General features: G+C 35.6%; 1 long non-coding RNA gene across 1 annotated transcript; it reads left to right on the top strand.

The window, feature by feature from the left end:
- The first annotated feature begins 764 nt into the window (after positions 1 to 764).
- On the top strand, positions 765 to 3,116 carry LOC133463870 (uncharacterized). The gene is made up of 4 exons (XR_009784381.1): positions 765 to 1,165; positions 1,714 to 1,838; positions 2,312 to 2,395; positions 2,635 to 3,116. It is a non-coding gene; the product is annotated as an uncharacterized LOC133463870 (long non-coding RNA).
- The last annotated feature ends 2,629 nt before the right edge of the window (positions 3,117 to 5,745 follow it).

The raw sequence follows: 5,745 nt of genomic DNA, 5'->3' as shown, positions 1-5,745 counted from the left end.
GCACTTAAAATAAGTGTATTAATAATTAAAAACTACTTCAGTGGTAAATTAGTGTATTCTTCATAAGTACACTATAAACCAGAACAAATTCATCAGTATTTAGCCACTTCTTTTAGTGTGCTTAGATCAGTTTAAAAGCATGTAGAATAACAGTTAATTTCTTTAGCTGACCCTTTCTCTTCAACCTTTTAAAATATTGTATTTTACTAGCAAAATGCAACATTGCTGTTATGTAATAATACCTTTTCTAATTGAAAAAATATCCTTACATTTCTATTTCAATTTTAAAATGTTAGCAATTAGTGATACAAAGTACATTTGGATTACTTCAACACCACCGTTGTTTTTATCGATACTTAAAAATCCATCCATCTATTCTTCAAATTTAATGGTGAATTATGAATAAACATGAACAGCAACAACATAGAGCACCTTTCAATTGACCATATGCTTTTATATAATGCAGAAGTCACCAGTATTTCTAATTTAAAAAAACAGTACAACCTTGTGTATTTCTTATCATCACATGGAAAGTACATATTCCAAAGCTTGGATTGGTTCACTTACATTTTACAGCAATCAAAAAACACATAACATAACTGAAAAATTAAGTCTTTGATTTTGCATGAAAACAGTTTGTTAAAGTTCAACATTTTGAGGCCAGGTACAGTGCCTTGAAAAAGTATTCACCCCTATGATTTTGTTTGTATTTGTTATACCACAACTGTTAGACTATTAGTATTACCATTTTTGTTTTAAGGCACACCAAGAATACACACTGATATGTAATCCCTATTTCTTACAATTTGGCAGTGAAAATTTGCATGTGGTGCATTTTTCACATTTTTCAAATTGACCCTGAAGTACTCGCGGCTGCGCTGCCGCTGATTGGTTTCCCCCGAATGCAGCCTGCTTGAATGAAGCTGAAGGAAACGTCGTCGTAGTCGACTTACAATGGCGCAATTCAAGTTCGGGATGTTTTATTTTAGGGACAACACAATTCACGTCGAAAGTACTGACATTGTGACACCTCAGTACAGACAGCAGCTTGTTCAGGTATTAAAACGGCCGGACCTGTCGAGTGAAGACGGATGGATACAAGTGTGCTGGCCGACCAGGAAAGCACCTAAAAACAAGGTGGCCGCAAAACCGCTCCTACTCTGAGGTTTGTACTGCTCGTGCATGGTGTGAAGTATTTTATGAATGAATATTATTTCTACAATGACTAAACAAGTTAATAGGCAAAGTTATCATTCACATGCTGCATTAGCTAATAACTAGCTAGCTAGCTGTTGGCGACAGCTAATGCGTCAATTAGTGCAAATTTGTGAGCATGCTGTGTGGAGCATGTTTAGCAAAAGTTTTGTGTGGTGCTAACCATAAATGGACAATTGCCACAATGTAAAGAAAAGAACAAGAACAAAATTGTTTGTACAAATTTGTTCTGCTAGCACTTGCCAGCCACCAAGTGTTAGTGATTATTTGATAAAGAATTTGCCAGTGGCTCATGCTAATGATTGTTTATAAACCTTGTATGTAATTTCAATTTTTATGTAACTGTGTTTATAAAAAAGACTTAAAGTGACTTGTTGTGTATAATATTAGATTGACCGTGGTGCATTTCACGAGACATACAAAATATCTAAAATATTGAGCAAAAGAGGGAAAAAACATGGTTTTGACAGTTCGTCTGATGTATGGTTGTGGTTACAGACAACTACAAGGAGTTGATGGAAAGAAAAGAAGCCTTCTTCAAGGATGAAGACATCTGGCACATGGCAGTTGCAAGGAGAAGGACCTCACCTTGTACCACAACATATGACGGAAGCAAACCAAAGGTTATTTTTGTTGCTTGTGTTGGTAGTTTATTTAGAAAATATACTTAGATTAAAACACCTGTAGGTTCAAAATGCTGCTCCATTTCTTATACTTACCAGTCTTGATTCACTGAAATCCCTATTTGTAGGTTGGTTATGCTTTTAATATTGTCTCGTCATCTTGTTTATGAAAAATGATATGAAGTGAATGTCACCCACTGAATTATTTTTGTCTGAAACTATAGAACCTGAGTGATGAATTAATCTGTTTGAATATCCCAAAATGCACTACAGTAGCTAGTAAAACATTTTGTTTCTCCTGCTGGCTGCAAAGATGAAAGGGAAGAAGAGTGGCATGTCATACACATAAAATCCTTAATGAATTTATGACACTGTAATACTATGATGTTTTATATTTTAAATGTTTTTCTAAAAAATCTGTGGTATAGTTCATATGTTGTTGTCATATAATACATTCTTTCTCTTCAGTACAGAAAAAAAGAATTACTGCAACTTCCAGTCTCACTTCAGATGAAGATGAAACACAGATTGACCCATCACAAGTTCTTCAAACAAATGTAAGTATTTACAGGAATAAGGGAATATTGTGGGAGGATAAGACAAATGTTTCATTATAAGTTTAAGTCTATTTTTCCTTATCATTTTGTTTTTCTGCCTCCACCCTTGCCTTGGCCATAGCCAGAAGCAACATGTTTCAGGTTTTCCTCGTGTATGTAAGCCCCCTTCTTGCTAATGTGATAACTTTGGAAAAGCATGATTTGTAATACCATTTTATTTGTCCTTTTCTATTTTACAGATACAGTTATTGCTGAATTTCCAGGAACAACTGTGTCTGATGTGAGAGCAGTGATTCGGAGAAAATGTAACAATGAGAATTTTGTGACCAAAAAGAAACAGTAAGCAGTAACATCAGTAACTGATTGTAATAGTTTTTGTTTGTTTATTTTTTGGTGGACATACATTTTGAGTTTACACAAACTGTGTCAATGTTTCAAAAGTCAGTTTAATGTTCATTTCTGTCATTACTAGCTTCTCTGCGGTGCACAGCTAGCACATCTATTGTTTCTTCTGAAGATCAAGCTGTTTGGGTCTCTGTAAAATTTGTTGATAAACTTTTTTCTTTTTTTTTGTGAACAAATGATCCAAATTTGAAAAAAAATTTTACGATGAAGAGAAACTGTTTGAAAATGTTGTTTAGATGTACTGTACCAACACTAAACTTTACATATTTAAGTTGTACTTAAATGTACTTGATTTATGCACATTTTTCCTGCAATGCCGTGCATGTTAAAAATAAACTTTTTTTCTACTCCAAGTATGTTCTAATTATTTTTTATGTTTACTTAAAAGTCATTCCAAATTCAAATTAATTATGAAAAAATTGTACTTTCTGTGTACTATTGAAGTGTATTTTAATGAAGTACATCTAGTATACTTCCTGCGCACATAATTAGTGTACTCACAGTGTACTATTTTCGATGTGCTAACAATGTACTTAGTATACTAATGATATATCATTAGTGCTACTTAAGACATACTGAAGTACAACTTAGTGTACTTATCTGTACTATTTTGAGACACCATTAAGATGAAATATAATATACTTAAGTACAACTTTTTAATTTTTATTAAATTTTTGTAAATATATTTAAAATGCAATGGCAACACATTATGATTAAATTAGAAATACATTTCCAGTATATTCTAAATGTATTAATAGTAATCTGAAAAGTGGATTAAAGTATACTTTAAATCGAATTAAAGAACATTTTAAATAAGTACAGTATTAGTAGAGAAAATTGTACTTAAGTATGTTTAAGTTGATCTTAATGGTGTCTCAAAATAGTACAGTCAAGTACACTAAGTTGTATTTAAGTATGTCTTAAGTAGCACTAATGATATATCATTAGTATACTAAGTACGTTTTTAGTACTCGAAAATAACACACTTTGAGTACAATAATTATGTGCTTATGAAGTATACTAAGTGTGCTTAAATTTATTATGCTAAAGTATACTTTTTTTTCGCCTGGGTGATTATGACCAAAATCAATTCTCTTGTGGATTTCAGGATGAAGCAAAGATAATTAAATCTCATGTCAGTGTCTATGATCTATTTTTGGACAGTTTAGTACAAAGAGTGTCTGCCTGTCTGTTGTCTGACTTTTCAAGCGAAGTATCTCAGATAAAACCTCTAAATGATGTTAGAAAGTGCATTCACAACACAAACAGAAAGTAGCTGTCGTGTTGTAAATCAAGGAGTGACTGTTCCGCTAACGCTGGTGTACACAGAGAAGATTTACAGAGTTGGTCAATTCTAGCTCATATTGGTGGGCCACCTGGACCAAAAACGCCAGAGATAATTATTTCGTCTCAGTCCAGCCCTGGTTCCTGCACATGTTGCACAAGCTGTCCATTGACAGCAGTAATAAAGTGTTTATATGATGGGTTTTTAATGTGCTTATAACCTCATGCTGCTGCCTCAGATCTGATTCTGTTTGTCTTGGCCATGGCTGCTAACAGAGTAACCATAAAAAAAAATCTGAGTGACTTGATAAAGGCAAGGCAGGTGAAGGTAATGAGAGGAGAATTTCATTAAATCAGATGCATTCTTCATCCAAATGGGGAAAGAAAACAGCAGCCTCTTGCCTTATCGCCAAATTACATCAAAAGAAAGAGCTTTTCGTGGTTTAGTGACTAATTTGCTCTGTGCATTTCTCCTCTATTTCTAACCACTGTTGACACGTGCCCAGCTCTTTGAATGACAATGAGAGGAAAACAAGTACAGTACCTGTACATTCCCTAAAGGCACATGCATTAAAGTATTTTTTGCAGTTTCTATGCACAAAGTTACAGCTTAGTTGTGGATTGATGGCTTATGAGATGGCTATATGGGTATATTTGGTTTCAAAGATTGTTTGCATTTTTTATTAGGGCCCGAGCACTTGCAGTGCGAAGGCCCTATTGTATCTGTAGGAATTTTTTTTTTCTTTCTTTCTTTCTTTCTTTCTTTTTTCTTCTGACGAAAGGAGGGCCTTTTTGCCCCCCTAAACGTCCCCAAAAAGTCACCAAATTTTGCACGCAAGTCAGGCCTGGCGAAAAATTTGATATTTAATGGTTTGCATTAATGGGCGTGGCAAAATGGCTCAACAGCGCCCCCTTGAAAACTTTGTGCCTCAAGCCCCACAATATGGTTTGTCGTACATGCACGAAAATCGGTACACACCTGTATCATGGCGCAACTTAAACAAAAGTCTCTTGGGGTCATGCCCGAAACCGAACAGGATGTCGGCCATTTTGAATTAAACGTGTCATTTTGGAGAAATGTATGCCATTCCTTTGGCAGTTAATTCAGCTCGAACCGTAACGTGCACCCAGGTGTGTTATACATAAAAATGTGCGTCTCCATCGTGCAACACCACGCATTACTTTTCTCTTTCAAAAGCGTTACCGTGGAGACGCTAGACGCCAAAAAGCGCGCCCACCCTTCATCTGATTGGTTCAGACAGAAAAAACTTTGAGCCTCAAGCCCCATAATACGGTTTGACGTACATGAACGAAAATCGGTACACACCTGTATCATGTCGCAACTAAAAGAAAAGTCTCTTGGCGCCATGGCCGAAACCGAACAGGAAGTCGGCCATTTTGAACATTCTGAATTAATCGCGTAATTTTGGAGCAATATATTCCATTCCTTTGAGAGTTAATTCAGCCCGAACCGTGTCGTGAACCCAGATGTCTTATACATCAAAATGTGCGTCTCCATCCTGCGACTACACGCATAACTTTTCTCTTTCAAAAGTGTTACCGTGGCGACGCTAGACGCCAACAAGCGCACCCCCCCTTCATCTGATTGGTCCATATTTGATAGTTCCCCAAAAGGCACCAAATTTGGCATGCAAGCCAGG

This window comes from Cololabis saira, chromosome 17, assembly GCF_033807715.1.
Source record: "Cololabis saira isolate AMF1-May2022 chromosome 17, fColSai1.1, whole genome shotgun sequence".
In the NCBI taxonomy this organism is placed as follows: domain Eukaryota; kingdom Metazoa; phylum Chordata; class Actinopteri; order Beloniformes; family Belonidae; genus Cololabis; species Cololabis saira.
This window is presented reverse-complemented; position numbering and strand designations above follow the sequence as displayed.